Here is a 17,449-nt window from a genome sequence, read left to right as displayed (position 1 = left end):
TCATTTACATTGAATTTGTCTACAATTGCCTGTACTCATTGTTTAAATCTCACTTTAACACAAAAGTGACTGTATTATATAAAGACATACCAGTAGCACAGAGTATTATACGTGTTTCCTCTCTGGAGACTCCCTGAAAGTTGTTACATTCTCAGTTTGTGGGCAAACCCACTCCCTAAGCTAGGTGACAGTCACGTAATTATGCCATCACAGCGGGGTCCCATGAGGGTCGCCCCTACAGGGGCAACTGCAAAGCACACTTGCTGTCCCTTTGCTTTGGTTCCTGTGACTTCTACTCCAGGAGACCAGCCGCGGAAACTTAAAAGGGAGGGTGAATTTCAAATCCTTTCAGGAAAAATGACATTAAAAAAACAACAACAAAAAACTGTTATTCCAGTTAGTTTTCTCCAGATTAAGGAAAAAGGACACCCAGACCCCTCAATATAAATAAAATAAACGAATCAGACGCGTGGAGCAAATTTGATTAAAGTGTTGTAATTTAATACTCAAAAGGTATTAAATAGAAGATTTTATATTTGGGTTTAGTAAAGTCAGTTCTGTGTGGAAATGTTGAGAGAGAATAACCCTAACGATCATCATGTGACAAAAGTCCTCAATTACCTTGAGGTTAATCTAAACAAATAATGACCTAAGTCTGTGAATAATCTACACAAAGTATCAATATATTGAGAAAATAATCTATTAGACAAAGTTGATAAAATCTGTTTCAAATCTTCCCTGGAGCAAGAAAAAAAAAACAACATGTAAATAAATGTGTGTTGTCCAAAACTAGTGAAGAGAAGAAACAAATTATTTTTGCCCTGCTCTAATCAGATTATGTCAGGAGTTGTGTGTTGTGTTTGAGATGTCATTATTTTATATAAAATGTATTGGAGGGGCCACCTGGGTGGCTCAGTCCTTTAAGCATCTGACTTTGGCTCAGGTCATGACCTTGCGGTTCATGAGTTCAAGCCCCGCATTGGTCTGTGTGCTGACAGCTCGGAGCCTGGAGCCTGCTTCAGATGCTGTGTTTCCCTCTCTCTCCCTGCCTCTCGCCCGCTCACACTGTCTCTGTCTCTCAAAAGTAAATAAATGTTAAAAAAAAAAAAAAAAAGAAATTAAAATGCGTCAGCTTATGGGAGCACATACTGAAGAGTCTGACCAATTTAGAAAAAGTCCAGAAAATCACCTTAGTTGAAACATAAAAAGCAGATATTTACAAAAAAGGAGAGAAATATGAATAATATTGCAGCTTTATATTACTGTATTCAGCCCTAGGCATTTGTAGGTCATGTACATGAACAAGTTAAAGTTGAACGTGGCTTTGAGCTGCATGGGTCTACCTATATGTGGATTTTTTTTTATAAACATGGTACAATACTATAAATGCATTTTCTCTCCCTTATGATTTTTAAATGACATTTTTTCCTCTAACTTTATTGTAAAAATGCAGTATATAATGCATATAACCTACAAAATATGTGTTAACTGTTTATGTCATTGGTAAGGCTTCCAGTCATGGGTAAGCTATTAGTTAAATTTTTTTTTTTTGGGGTGGGGGGGTGGTCAGAAGTTACAGACAGAATTTTGGCTGAGGAGAGTGGATGGTGGGGACAGTTGGTGCCCCTAAGCCCCCATGTGACTCAAGGGTCAAGCATACTTCATCTTTCTGGGATTTGAAGAAGTTAACCTTTCTTCGTAAGATGGAGATTCGGTATCACAAGCACATAGGGGCACCGTGACCTTTTTATATTTGACTGAAATATAGAACTACCTGACTGAGACCTGGGAGAGGTAGGGTCGCAGGACCCAGTGGATCCTTTCTCAGTCAAGTTCATGTGCAAAATAGGATAAGAGTTAACTCAAAAGTTTTAGGGAGAAAAAGACAAATCTCACAAAAAGAGGTTGAAAAGAGTTTTCAGAAGGAACACGGAAGTCTTTGAGAAGGCATTTAAAGTCTGTTTCTAGGGACACGTACACAGAATGGGAAGGAGAAAAGGAGGTATAAAAAGTGTGGCTAGGAAGGACAAATATGAAAGGATTATGCTCATTGTAATGGAAATGAACTATCGCTAGTTAGAGTCCGGATTTATGAATATTAATTTGGAGGAAAGTAAGATATATAAATGAGAGTTATTAGGGTGTCTTTACAAACAGAAGCAGCTTCATAGTTGTTCACACGTAAGAAGAATGAAAAGCCGAGGGAGAGCCATAAAGAGAAAATGTGGTGATATGAATTCAGTAGAGACATAGCTGGAGGAAAGTAATAAAAAGAGGGCTGTACCCTTAGGAATAATGATGCCCTCCTAACGTGTGGCCATGCTGATTTAACTACCGTATTAATATCACATAATACATAAAGCTACCTGTATATATCTCTTTTAAGCCTAAAGAAAACCCAGAAGGAGGAATTAGCCCATTATGGTCCTATTATTTTCTTTTCTTATTCAGCATCTGTGAAGTTTTCTGGTAGCTATTGTTTTCAAGTAAGCAGTTCTATTCTGAAATCATACTACGTGGAACTGTCATGCCTCTCACCACAAAAGAGCTTGCCATCCACTGCAAGTTATATATTTAAACGCACGTTTATAAGCATATACATAATTGTGTTATCAAAAAGCATCTGATAGCTAACCTAAGTATAATAAAATTGTTACTCCTGAGCTTATAGAAGAATAACCATACCCACCTGGCAGATATCAGGAGCCGGTGTGTGAGAAGTGCTCCCAGTCATGGGGGCTATAATCCCATAGAACATCAAAAAATAACTGTAAATATATACTCGAGCTTAGTTTGCTGAGTATCCCCATCACCAGAGCCAAACCCACATCTGAAAAACTAGGACACTAAAGGCAGGGACAGAAAATGGATTTTAAAATGGTTCCGTGATCGCAATACAAATAAGGAAAAACAAATGCACCCTAAAAAGTAGAAGAATTATTTGAAAAAAAAAAAAACAACTTTGCAATATATTTAACATTTAAATCAAACAAATTTAAACATTTAAATCAAATCAAATAATCAGCATTTTAAAGAGAATTGCTAAATTTAAGATTTAGAAGTTTGAGGTTGTAACTCAGATTCAGTTGTAATTAAACGGGGTACTCTCAGGTCCTTTAAGATGTCTTATGATTTCTTATTCTCTATGAATTCAGAGTTTGCAGAGTTTAGAATCTATGATTCTAAAAAATATTTTACGACTCCCCTTTTTTTTCCTTTTTATCTAGCAAATATCTGAATGCTAATTTGACAGATGCTAATGTAAATCATAGGGGTGCAGAGGGGAGCTCATTGTTCACTCACCCACGGTGCCGAGGCAGCTAGTGGGTGACAGGCACTGTGCAGAGAATTCACACTTCAGATCTGCAGCACTTTGGTTCAGCACTTTACTTCAGATTCAAGCATGAGGAAGGAACATTCAGCATTGGGGAAAAGGAAGGGAAGGAAGGAAGGAAGGAAGGAACGAACGAACGAATGAATGAACGAATGAACACTTTAAGAGAAAATGCCATTCAAAGCCATTAGGATGAGGAAGAAACATTCAGCATTGGAGAGAAGGAAGGAAGGAAAGAAGGAAGGAACACTTAAGGAGAAGATGTCATTCAAAGCCATTAGGATGAGGTCCAGAATTTCCCACAGCTTGTCTAATCATTGGGATTCTTGGGATGTTGGTTATTCACATGCTGGAGATACCGAGGAGCTGAGACATATCACAAAGGGCAAAAAACCTCACAAAGGGCAAAACAAAGCCCATAGGATCACCGAGTGGGCATTTGATGAAATTGGTGTCAGGAGGCCTACAGCTAGAAATCAGAATTCTGGAATGGAAACTATTTGGATTTGTTAGGGATAAAAGCAAAGAACAAGCTGGGGTGGATGGTCAATGCAGAGAGATCAGTAAGGATCGTGACAAACCATGAGGCCACTTGAACATCAGTCAGGTCTCACTTGCTCAGGGCGGTGGTGGTGTTTGGGCATTTCCAGGGAAAGGTAGGTGTGCTGTGACCAACAGGTTTCTGGTTCCTACAGGGCTGAAGGTTAAGGAAGCTAGGAGCTAAGCACAACATGTTCTCTAACTGCCAGTTATGACTGTAGTCTTTTAAAAATATATTTTGAAGCTATATAAAGTCCATTTGAGTCTGAATCTTTGGGATACTTTCTATCAGTTTTACAGAGATGAAGCTTATTGATTAGGTCTTAAACAGCTTCCCTTGTGTGCTATTCTGTGCAGGTGCCTGCCCTGTACCACTTTCTGAGTTAGAGGTGAGATGATGTTGTGTCTTTTCCACTGAAAGCGTTGATGTCAAAAAACTTCTCTGACCCTAACCCTCATACCACAAAGTCACCAGAGCACTGTGTTCACGTGAACCTCCATTGCCCTGGACTGGGAAGGGAAGAGAGGACTCCCAGGTGATAATGTTTCAGTTCATGAAGCAGTTTGATTGCCTAGAAGAGACACCACTTAGAGAGGGGAATCGTAATTTTTCTCCAGAAAGTAATCATTAACTAATATTCATGTATCTACAGTCAGTATATCCAGGGTTCACATCTTGTGCTTTCAAGAGCTGTGTATAAATTCAGATACACAGAAATCTGTAAAAGAATGAAACCTATGTGAGGCTACAGTAAACAAAGGGGAAAACACCCAGAAGCCTTGGTTAAATTTTCATAGTAATGTCCTGGACCTTTCTTGCTTGAGCATATTTTTCAGGGTGGAAGGTTATTCTTGGAGTGAAGTTTCAAATTCTCGTTTATTACTCTTACTGCTGCAGTCACAACTCAGGACTAATGATGTGCAATACAAAGATACTCAAAAAGGAACATTTATGGTAGTTGGTTGGAATTAGCGTCGGAGTAATTTAGGGGTACTGTGGAGTGGGAATTTCGTTGAGCCCATTATCGACCTCAGCACATTTGAGAAAATGTTTTGGTAGAAGGTGACAAAGGGTGTTTTGAAGTGGGATCCTGTGGTATCATACGAGTCTGTTAGATGTGCTGGCAAAGCTCAGACTTTATAGAAGTATATAATATATGCATATGCACACATATGTGGGTATGTAGCATAATATATGCTACATATGCTATATATATATATATATATATATATATGATACCTGTAATTGATATGTACCCATAATGTGTATATATTATATACTATATTATTCATATATATTTATATGGAAATATATATATAATGTGTATAATATTTTATGTATGTATTTCTGTACATATGTAAATATTATGTACTTATATTATGATACATACCCAGTACATTAGGTAATGCCCCTGGTGGGTTCTACACCAGTATTTCATCATCAAACACAGTATTTGTCCAATAACATTTCAGTTCAGGTTTCTCGAATAAACATGTCTCTTCAGTTCAGGCTTTAGATTTAAACCAATCTTAGTGAAAAATAAATTAAAAACAACTTTGAATTTTTCAGAGCCTTTTAGATTTCAGGAGTACAAATAATTGTTGTTAGAGTAGCATCTTAGTGTTTTTATGTACATATTAAGGTATAAATTCATAAGGTATATACTAAACTTGTAAAACCAAAAAAAGGACCACTCTGAGTACTTTATTGCAATATGGTTCATATTTTTCTAGAGGCTATAATAGAAAACTCGAGTACTTTCTACAGGAGCCTTTCCTATCACCTACTGTGTAGCCTGGGCTAATTTCACCAGCCCTGTGTGCCCACGTCCTTTTCTGAGACAGACAGGCACTGAACCATTCGGGCCAATTCACTTAATCCACATTATACTGTTTCTTTCATTCCTTGTGACCTCACCAGAAACCAAAAACAATACGTTGGTCCTTCCTCTTTGTCACTTGTGACTGTGGACGTACAGTGCTTCTTTTCCTGAATCTGGAAATAATAACAGAGCCTTGGAAAAGAGGAAACCTATTACCAACTGGATTAAGAACATTGTGTGTTTCCCATTTAAGCTCTGATACACTGCAACGAAAAGTAGGATTAGTTCAGTGGGAGAGCCAGCCCAATTTGTGGTAAATGTATATCATACTCAGAAAAACATGTTTTGTAATATAATAAAAGTTCAGAACATCATAGGGCATATGTGCATTTACATCGATTCTTGTTTAATAATCTAAAGACAGTTTCTCCAATCCACTTTTTACCCTTTGTTGTAAATTTCCAATTATCTCAAGGATTCTCTTGCCACTTTCTCAAATAGCAGATCAACCTTAATTTGTCATTTACAATAACTAGAAGTCAAACTTTATTATATTTCTCTTTATCATTTTATAATTTATCTTTTTAAAATATTTTCAGCATTCTTATCTTAATATTTTAAGTTTTTTATTTATTTTATTTTATTTTTTTGAGAGAGAGAGAGAGAGAGTGAGAGCAGGGTAGGGGCAGAAAGAGGGAGAGGGGGAATCCCAAGCAGGCTCCATGCTGTCAACACAGAGCCCGATGAAGGGCTGGAACCCACAACCTGTGAGATCATGACCAGAGCAGAGATCAGGAGTCAGACACTCAACCACCTGAGCCACCGGGGCACCCCTGTCTTCCTCAAGTTTCTATCATTTTACCATAAGATCATTTTTCATGGAGGATACATAAGTTACTAATCACATTTTATTATATATCACTTTCTAGGGCTTTTGCCTTTCCTTTCCCCTGCTTTGATCATCCCACTCCCTGGTGTTAAAGCTTTCTGCATTCGGCTTCTAAGACCATGTATTCTGATTTCTGTTTGGTAGAAATCAACATTTTTGTATTTCATCTGACACGCTCTTGTTTCCGCCATTTCTTTGACCTTTTCAGATGTTTTTGAATATTATTTTCTTGGAATCTAAATGTAGGCATTTACTTGTAATTTGCCAAATCCTCAAGGAACATATATGACTTAGTTTTACACTTTTAACGATTAGTAACCGAAACTTCAGCATTTTAATTTGATGGGATGGTGTTGGAGCCTTTCTCTTTGATTTTATCTTTCTTTTTTCCTACACTGGCTGCCTCCTTACTGAAGTTCTCACTTTGTCCATGCCATGTTCTCCCATCCCTGAGAGCATCTTCATGAATATTCTTGTGAACGCTTTATCAAGTAATTCCCTGACATCCATTTCCTTAAGGTCTGTGTCTGGAGTTTTATCTTGCTTTTTTCTTTGGCACATATTCTTCTGTGTGTTCGTTTCCCTTGACTCTGTGTTGGTTTTGTGAGTTAGAGAAAATGGCCCAGCACCTGCCCCACTCCTCACAGAGGACTCCCGAATAGACGATAAAGCCTGTGGTTCAGCCCGGCCCTCGCTTTTCATGGTTTCTCAAATCCGCAGTGTTGTCAACACTTGGTTCTCAGTGGCTCCCTGTGGTGGAGAGTGGCCCAGGACCTGTCAGAGTCCCAAAGGGAAGGGTCTGGGTCAGCACCTAGTTACAGGATGAATGACAGCCAGACCCTGAGGCAGCAGCTCTAAAGTGTACCATTGACCTGGCCTGGGGGCTGGGTGTGTCTGCCCCCTCCTTCTGTGCAGAGCCCTGGGAAGGGTAGTAGATTAAGAATGTTTTCTTTGCTTGGCACACTCCTGTGGGACCCACGAGCTCAAGCCCCACTGGCTACCAGAGGCCATCGACGGGTGCACCCCCTGCCTGGTGCCAGATGTGCGCACAAGCCCCGGTCCCGGGAGATACTGGTGATTTGGATTGGGCTACAGGGAGAATAGGACAAGGTATCTGCTGGCTTCGGGCTTCCACCTCCCCAGGGAAGACTGCAGTTTGTCCTAGATGCATCCAGAATTAGAACCCTAATCCTTGGCTGCAGCTTCAGGATGAGCACACAGGCCTCCTGCGGGGAAGGGCTGGGAGGAGGGCTGTTTTGTGCCCTCCGCTGTGCTGAGCCCCACCTGGAGAGCCAGCCTGGAACTGTTCCTTTCTTTACTCTAGTCTTGTGGGGCTGTGGGCACGAGCCCCGTTTGCTCTCAGACCTAGATGTTTGGGTGGTGGAAGCCTTGAATATCAGGGTGCTCGATGTTGGGTCCAGACTGTCCCCTCCTTGGGGAGAAGCTGGGAGTCCTGAGTTCCCCACCCTATTTTGTGTTGCTGTGCCAGGGGCAGAGATTACAGAGAGAATGTGTCTCCGCCTTCCCTACCCTCTCCTTGGGGGTACTTACTTAGTCCCCTGATGAGTAGGAGTCCCTCAGCCAGTCTCAGGATTTCCTTCAGAGGGAGCTGTTCCCCATGTCCTGTAGAGCAAGTCCGTCCCTGGCAGGAGATGAGTTCAGGAGCCTGCAGTGTCGTCATCCTGGACCAGAACCTGCCCCTTCTGTGTTGTATTTATGACAAATGTGTCAGATTCAGGGTTGCTAGTCTACTGAGAAGTTTTGCTTGCACATACATTATGAAATAGACATTGTCATATATAGTAAATATATTCATAGGAAGAATATTTATTCCTCAAACCTTGATGAGGTTTGAAAAGTGTTGGGGTCCAGAGCTGATGGCCAAGAAAGAATTCTTGAAGACATCTTCGGTGCAAAAAGGAGGTTTTATTAAAGCATGGGGACAGGGCCCGTGGGCAGGAAGAGTTGCCCAGGGATTGTGAGGTGAGATTGATTACATACTTGAAACTTGGGGGAGGGAAAGTCAAGGGGATTTTTCATATGCTAAAGAAGACTCCCAGAATCTTGAAGCCCTGGACATTGTGAACTAAAGTTGTTTCTCCCTCCAGCAGAGCATTAACATTAAGACCATGGGAGTTGCTGGATGAATGTCACACTCTGCCTGTGTCAAGAATTTGTCAATGGGCTGCAGGTTATAAGGGGATATAATTTTATCTGCCATTTCCTCCGCCTTTGTTTCCCACATCAGCCGCACAAATAATTATTTATGTAAATGCTGCTAAGAAGACTAATTACATTTGATCAAAAATAAATTGGTAGATATTATTAAAAACTGTTAAAATCATTTTATGCTCTATGAATTGCATTTCATTTTAAATTTTTTTTTTTTTCAACGTTTTTTATTTATTTTTTTTTTGGGACAGAGAGAGACAGAGCATGAACGGGGGAGGGGCAGAGAGAGAGGGAGACACAGAATCGGAAACAGGCTCCAGGCTCCGAGCCATCAGCCCAGAGCCTGACACGGGGCTGGAACTCACGGACCGCGAAATCGTGACCTGGCTGAAGTCGGACGCTTAACCGACTGCGCCACCCAGGCGCCCCGAATTGCATTTCATTTTTAAGCATTTAATTTCTTTTTGTTTGAAAATTGGTAAATTTTGAAAATTTAGAGAATTTACAAATTTTTATCTAATTGGCTTAGAATTTCTGGGATCATTTCTCTAAATTCTTTCTTAGTATTTGATGCCTCTCCTAATCCTAACATTTATTTTATCCTACCATAGACCGTGTCATGATGTGCCCTACAAAATCGTCATGGGATCGTTTAGTAATTGTGGATATCAAAGGGTATTTATTAACTGAGGAAAAAAAAAACACAAGTCAAGCTCAGCCACATTACAAATATTTCATAAATATTAGAGATCCAAACATGCGTGAATCAAGCCTCCTGCTTTTGAGGAACTTACACTTTGCTTTCACCCCAATCTAATATGATGTGGGAGGAGTGTGACTTTAAATGAAAACCTATGCACCTAGGATCAAAGCAAGAATTAGAAAATTAGCTTACTTTTAGTATTATATGTATGGCCAGTGAATCAGAAGATCCCGCTGATGCAATATCAATGTCTTTTATTATTTTCTTTTGTTTTGGAAAGTGGCCAACTGGGAAAGGGCGGAATGACCTAGAGATTTAAGTGATGACTGAGGAGGTGCAACAGAGGATACCAGCCAAGAGACTTGGAAAGAGTTTGGGGGAGATTGAAAAACACTATGTAGATGAGATAATTAAGCCATCATTTCTTACAAGGGCTTGACTCAAACAGCTCAGATCCCAGGGCTCAAAAGTAAGCAGGAGAAGTCATAGCAGGATCTTTGTGAGGGTTTAATGGCTTGTTGAAAACCAAAGCGGACAGCAAGTCAGCAAGGGCAGCTTTTCTCATTTCAAAAAGAAGGTAAAATTTACTAAGCTTCACTACACATTTCGCTGAGCATTATCTTAAAAACAGCAAAGCCAACATTAACATACATGTTAATAAGCAAAGGAAAAATGTGTAATTTCTTCAAAAATAAATCGCCCAACTTGGGTTTTTTTTTTTTTTTTTTTTTTTTTTTTTTTTAATTTTGCAGAGAGCAGCAAATTAGGATATGTAGGATACTAAAAGAGTTTATGCTCTGGCCACATCCATGTCCTGTGGATCGTTAAAATAGTTTTATATCGCACTTTCTCACTGGAATATATTTCTCTCCATTGTCTTCAGTCTTTTCACTTGGCTAACTCCTAATAAAGCTGCAGCGCTCAGCTTCAATGTTGCCTTTCCCACAAAACCTCCTCGTACCCCCTTGTCTGAGTCAGTCCTGGTGTGTCAGTTTTACGGCACGTTTCTGAAGACTGAGAGAACGCATGTATATGAAGTTTGTGGGATCATGCAGGCATGTAATGAGCACTGAAAACGTGTCAGTGTTGTCACCAGGGTCAGTGTCCCATCACATCAAGCGTATGGGGTTCAGAATCACATGGTGGCATGTTCCGATCATGACCGCCAAGGGCCAGCAGTCTCTCACTTGAGCAGTTTTCTCGAAAGTTCCGCACGTGAGTTTTCTCGCCTGTGAAGGGGTTGGAGGAATTATACCTAATTCTGTGAGGCGTAACGTGGAAGCCGACGTGTATGCAGGTGTGCAGTAACCGTTTTCGTTCACACACACCCTTCTGTTAGCTTCTCTACCATGTGCTTAAATGGTTCCATTCCCTGCAGGGGAGTAACAATTAATACAGTTTTAGTATGCTACGTACTGAGGAGTGGAAATGTGGATGTCCTCCAGTATACTCTGTGGGGTGCAGTGTTACAAACACCTTGAGTATTCAATTTGTCTCCTGGTAAATTGCAATCTATTCTCAGATTCTAACTAGAGGGTATGAGCTTACAGCCAGGGTGGCTCTGAGTGTAGTGAGACAGTGCAACTAAACTACAAAAGGAAAACCGGTTTTAATGACAAAGAGAAGAGAAGATATTCATAAAAGAAGTCAATATAATTCTAGGTGATAAATGAAAATATAAGGCAATTAAAATACATATTCAGTCTATGATGTGCATGTGAAATAATACGTTAAGGTCACGTACTATTGCAAGACACTTAGCAAGACTAAGTGGGAAACCTTTGCTCTCATCTTTCACTACGAACGGGCGTCGCTTAGATTAAAAGGCACGGCAGAAGGCAAACAAATCGATTCAGGTTTCACCGTTCAGAATCAGGAAGTTCACACAAGGCCTTCACGTTTTTAACACATTCGGGAAGGATCAGAGTAGGGAGCAGTGAATCCCATCATGAAAGCATATATCAGTGACAACACTTTTTAGGAATGGTCACTAGTTTGAAGTTGAGACCGTGAATTCTCAGAAAAAAAAAAAAACTTACAGAAATTGCCTTTCAAACTGTAAGCTTTGATGTGGAGTCGGGAACGTAACATGTGATCCCTAAAACCAAGTGACAGGTAGTATGTGTGTACCCAGGGCCTGTGTAGCTTGGGTGTCATAACAGATCTGAATGTTGTGTGACATCCACATCTACTCGGATAGCTTTTAGTTTTTAAAGTAAAATTAATTTTTTAAGGGGCACCTGGGTGGCTCAGTCGGCTAAGCATCCGACTTTGGCTCAGGTCATGATCTCACAGTTGATGAGTTCGAGCCCCGCGTCGGGCTCTGTGCTGACAGCTCGGAGCCTGGAGACTGCTTCAGATTCTCTGTCTCCCTCTCTCTCTGCCTCTCCCCGCTTGTACTCTGGCTCTCTCTCTTAAAAATAAACATTAAAAAATTAATTTTTTAAACTTTTGTTTTATTCATTTGTTCATTCATTCATTCATTCATTCATCCATTCATCCATTCCTGAATTGGGAGTCCATTTGGGCAGGGATCACTTACCAGACCTGTTACCCTAAATGTCCGCAGGGAAAGGCTTTGGCATATTAATTGGATACAGGTGGAAGAAGGTGGTGCCAAGGTTGATTCATTAGCAGTGATGACATATCCTTCCTTGCGCTGCTCCTCTTTCCTTGCAACCCCTATTTAAAACACACACACACACACACACACACACACACACACACACACACACAACTACACTGTTAGAAAGCAAATGATAAGCAACAGTTATGTGTTTTGAATAGGAATTTGAGTGTGACATCATAGCCTGGTTAATCCTTTTAGTCCTGCTGCCTCAATGATCCTACCCCTGCAAAACCTTCCAGAAGGTTAGAAGAATTAGGTCCTAATGTAGATGAGGTGCACAGCTCTCTAAAGTCAGAGCAGAAAGATTCTTACATTAATCTCTTCCTCCTTTATCAAGGATTTATCAAACCCTGAGGAATCTGAAATTGTACAGACCAGAAACACACGCAAACACATATTTACATATTTTAAATAGACGATCTTGCAAACTTATTTTTCTATTTGACTGCCACACATTTTTCCACATTAGAGTACTGTAACAGAAAATGTTAATAACATTTACTACATTCTGGATTTAATTATACTGAAGCTCTATTTTACAGTATGTCAGCCTGAGGTGGTGGTGATTTTGGTTGTGCAGCAAACGGCATCGACAACAAGGAAGTTAGAGAAAAACACATTTTAGCATTTTCAGGCATTACTAGATTTTCTCTGGTGTTAGCAACATGCAATAAAATTAAATAATTAGTATAAGGATACAAAGTTGTATAGAACTATTTTAGAAAGTACATTATGTGCTTGATTATTTATGTAAATATTAACCAGCCTCTCCCCAGCTGCCAAATACATTTCAGGTAAATGTTTTGCAGTCGGATAAAATTCCTATGTTGTAAATTCCTTACCTGCTCCTTGGGCACTGGAAGCAGTTAAAAGGTAATACTGAGGGAGTTAATTATTTCAGGTCAAATCCCAGTCATTTTGACTTCAAAAAATATTGTGTTGGGGCACCTGGGTGGCTCAGTCCATTAAGTGTTGGACTTTGGCTCAGGTCATGATGTCACAGTTTGTGAGTTCGAGCCCTGCGTCAGGCTGTGTGCTGACAGCTCAGAGCCTGGAGCCTGCTTCGGATTCTGTGTCTCCTTCTCTCTGTGTCCCTGCCCCACCTGTGCTGTCTCTCTGTCTCAAAAATAAACATTTTAGAAAAATATTGTGTAGGGGGGTGTGGGTGGCTCCATCATTGGCTCAGTCATGATCTCACGGTCCATGAGTTCAAGCCTCATGTTAGGCTCTGTGCTGACAGCTCGGAGCCTGGAGTCTGCTTTGGATTCTGTGTCTCCCCCTCTGTCTGACTCTCCCCCATCATGCTCTGTCTCTTTCTGTCTCTCAAAAATAAATGTTAAAAAAAGTAAAAATAAACTATTGCGTATTGAAGACAGTAACATGATCGCTTGTGCTGTCTCAGGTTTCCTGTGGTTTATGTCACACCCTTTACCTCCAGTATCACCCATGCCGTGTCCCCCTGAATGTAAACTTGAGCGGAGCACGGGTCTGTCTACTCAGCGCGGCATTCTGGACAGCCGTGGGAGAATTCTTTCGAGACTTCTTCAAGAATGTTAGTGCAGTAGATGATAAACACTCTCTTAAGGCCCTGTCCTTTCACTAAGCACTTACACACAGGACTTTGACCACAGGGTGTGATGTAGCAGTTAGGGCCAATGGCACTTGGGCTCCATTTCACAAAGGCAGCCAGCCTTTTGGGTGGACCACATATGAAGTGTTCCGGTTCCTAAGTTGACTCAACCTAGACTTGGGGAGCAAGCTCTAGGACATGCTTGTCCCTTTAGATTTCAGTGTCCCCCTGCCCTCCTAGCCTGAGTCCTTAGTGGGCATGAACAGCCAGACCATACCAGTGAGTCTTCCGTGTCCTCCACATATTTCGTGGTGATATGGAAATAACTACTCCACTTTGTGCCTACTATTTTCTTTAAATGAGTTAAACATCATTTAAAATTACAAAATTAAGGACACCTGGGTGGCTCAGTCAGGTAAGCATTGGAGGACTTTTCGCTCAGGTCATGATCCCCCCGGTTCGTGGGTTTGAGCCCCACATCGGACTCTGTGCCGACAGCTCAGAACCTGGAACCTGTTCTGAATCCGTGTCTCCCTCTCTCTCTGCCCCTCCCTTGCTCATGCTCTGTCTCTCTCTTAAAAAGTAAAATAAAAACATAAAAAAAATTAAAATTAACAAAATATGCATTCGGGGTAATGGAGCACACTGAAAAAAAATTATCTTTCCTAAAAAGTTTGGCTCATAGAACCCTTTATTTTTTTTTTATTTTTTAATGTACTTATTTTTCAGAGAAAGAGAGAGAGACAGAGACAGAATGTAAGAGGGGGAGAGGCCAAGAGAGGGAGACACAGAATTTGAAGCAGGCTCCAGGCTCCGAACTGTCAGCACAGAGCCCAATGTGGGGCTCGAACTCAAGAACCACAGAATCATGACCTGAGCCGAAGTCAGACGCTTAAGTGACTGAACCACCCAGGTGCCCCAAAGAATCCTTTTAAAAAAATCCCTCATTCAATGTGATTTTATATTAAACATATAAATCTTTATCCAAACACATTTTTAAATTAAAAACATAATAGATAGAAGCAAAAATTAAAAACATAAGCAAAAAATATAAAAGAGAACAATAATAACTTAACCCTACCCTTAATCCTGCTCTTTGAGGCTAAAACTAAGATAATTACCATGATACATTTAAAGTTGGCTGAATTTTTTATATGATTATTTTAACCCAATTTCCTGGAATATATGGAATGCCTAAAATGTTAGTCATCAGGCTCATTGTGGAAGCTCATTAAAAAGTTCTCACAAAATGTATAAACTTTGCTGAGTATTTTAATAACACTGATGATGTAAAATTGAACTTTGTTTCTAAACTTCTTAATATTCGTGGTATTATCAGTGACTGCTGGATGCAGATAATTATTCCTCAAAAAAAAAAAGCCTAAGGAAGTCCTTCTTTGGTCACAGGTGGCCTTCTATCAGAGGGAAAGTCAGGGAAAGAGATGTGTAGGGCAGCAGGAAGGCCCATGTCTGAATTTCTCCTAAAAGACTCAGGAGCGTAAATATCTCTATCTATCTATCTATCTATCTATCTATCTATCTATCTATCTATCTATCTATCTCAGGGCTCCAGTTCATAAGAGCTGGTGTTCTTGAGTTCCATGATGTCCCCAAACTGTGTCTTAAAGTCTTGAGTTCAACAAAGACTGTTTGTTATCTCTCCCATCGTCCCCCACTTGCACACACACACTCCTCTCTCCCTCTCTCTGTCTCTCTCTGTCTCTCTCTCTCTCTGTCCATAATTAAGATTTCTGTAGAGTTTGTCTCTCCGTCCATAAAGTTAAGATTTCTGCAGTATTACTGTGGTTTTCCAAGTCATATCACTAACATATCACATCTTCTCTAACTTAGTTCATTGTATGTGTGTGCCAGATGGAACTGGCTGTTTGGATGTCATTATGTCCCATGCGTCAGCCCTTCTCAGTGACAAGTGGTTGAATATATAGAGTTATTTTTACCTCTTTTGAATTGTGCTTTTCTTACCTCAGCAGAGTAACCCTGAAGTATGTGTGAAAGGTCACAGCAGCCATACTCTATTACATGATGAGGAAACAGGCTGGATTCTGTGCGAGAACTGTGTTCTTATTTTCTCAAATAGTCACAAGGCAAACCGTTAGCATTATCTCTGTGCTCTTTATCACTTTATGCGTATTTCCAAACTGGAGACTCATCACCCAGACCCCCATCTTCAGAGTCTGTGTGCATCAGGGAACATTTCTGAACCTTGAGTCCCTTCTTGACTAGTTTTACTACATTCACTGAAGCAAGCTTGTTTAATAAGTTTTGTCATGTCGACAGTCCTCAAAATATCTCACTGCAACTCACTTTATGTGACAGAAATGATAAAATCTGACGATTGAATAAAAGTAAAGCGTGGGTATATAGGAAAGCCTACCAACTTTGAGAGTCTCCAGTCTGTGAGCGAAACCTTCCGTTTGAATTCTCTCTGTCTCTCTCTCGGGACATAGAGAGAAACATCAAGCCAGTAAAAGAGTAAGGCAAGATCAAGTGTCAGCCTGTCGGATGCCTGTAAGTCACAATTAAGTTGTTTTCTAATTATAGAGACATTCTTTGGCATTCAGTTCCAGCTCAAGCATGTCAGGAAGAAGTGCGAATCTTCTGACCCCGAGGTCCGGCCGCATTAGACTTGCCTGATTGTGAAGCTTCCGTGTTCATAGAAGGCGTACCTCTGTTTGCCTCAAATGCTTCTGTCTTGAAGCAGGATGCCAGAGGTTCCCCTGCCAATCTTCCAACCATCAGGGCACGGCCCTCTCTGTGCCGCTCTCCTTCAGAGTCCCCAAAGCCAGGTGATACAGAAACAATGAGAGGAGTGTTTTACTTAGACTTCAGGAAAGGGCTTTCTGGAAGTTGACTAAGGGGATAGACTCCACTATTATAATTCACAAACTGTTTGAAATAGATATTGGATTTTTCTGACTCTGTAATGATGATAAAAACTTGTCGTGGGCTTTTTTTTTTTTTTTTTTTGACAGAGAGAGAGAGAGAGAGAGAGAGAGAGAGAGAGAGAGAGAGAGAGACAGAGCATGAGCGGGGGAGGGGCAGAGAGAAGAAGACACAGAAATCAGAAGCAGGTTCCAGGCTCCAAGCTGTCAGCACAGAGCCTGACTCGGGGCTCGAACTCACGAACTGTGAGATCATGACCTGAGCCGAAGTCGGATGCTCAGCCCACTGAGCCACCCAGGCGCCCCTGTCATGGGCTTTTTAAGCTATGTTGTCCATGTTCCTCTTTCCAGTCATCAACTTTCATTACGTTTACGTATCATAACACTTCATTTCCCCTAATATGGTCTGACCTCTTTCTTTGGTAACGTCAAACCTTATTTACTCCAGAATTTCTGGATACAAATTTCTTGCTCTAAAATAGTTAAAATGGTCTACATTCTCTGCTCTTGTTCTGTACCATGAAGAGTAAAAGAGTTTAATTTATCCAAAAGATGTTTGAAATAGTCTGTTCTTTTTCAAAGAGCTTTGTTCAGATGACAAGACGGAATGTAAAATAAAGTTTAATTTTACTGATGATACACAAACATAAACAAGAGATTCTTTGATGTTATTATATACAGTGGGTGAAGGAGGGACACCTGGGTGGCTCAGCCAGTTAAGCATCCCACCTCGGCTCAGGTCATGATCTCACGGTTCGTGGGTTCAAGCCCTGTGTCGGGCTCTGTGCTGATGGCTCAGAGCCTGGAGCCTGCTTCAGATTCTGTGTCTCCCTCTCTCTCTGCCCTTCCCCTGCTCCCACTCTGTCTCTCTCTGTCTCTCAGAAAT

The 17,449-nt window shown here is 40.7% G+C and overlaps 1 protein-coding gene across 11 annotated transcripts in view; it reads left to right on the top strand.

Moving 5' to 3' along the window:
• PCDH15 (protocadherin related 15) overlaps positions 1-17,449 on the top strand; it is a 1,681,879-nt gene that overhangs the window by 693,232 nt on the left and 971,198 nt on the right. The gene's annotated exons all lie outside the window — the stretch shown is intronic.

Source organism: Panthera pardus, unplaced genomic scaffold (assembly GCF_024362965.1).
Source record: "Panthera pardus isolate Hobbes unplaced genomic scaffold, ASM2436296v1 HiC_scaffold_22, whole genome shotgun sequence".
In the NCBI taxonomy this organism is placed as follows: domain Eukaryota; kingdom Metazoa; phylum Chordata; class Mammalia; order Carnivora; family Felidae; genus Panthera; species Panthera pardus.
The sequence above is the reverse complement of the archived record's forward strand: the minus strand, read 5'-3'. Positions and strand labels throughout refer to the sequence as shown.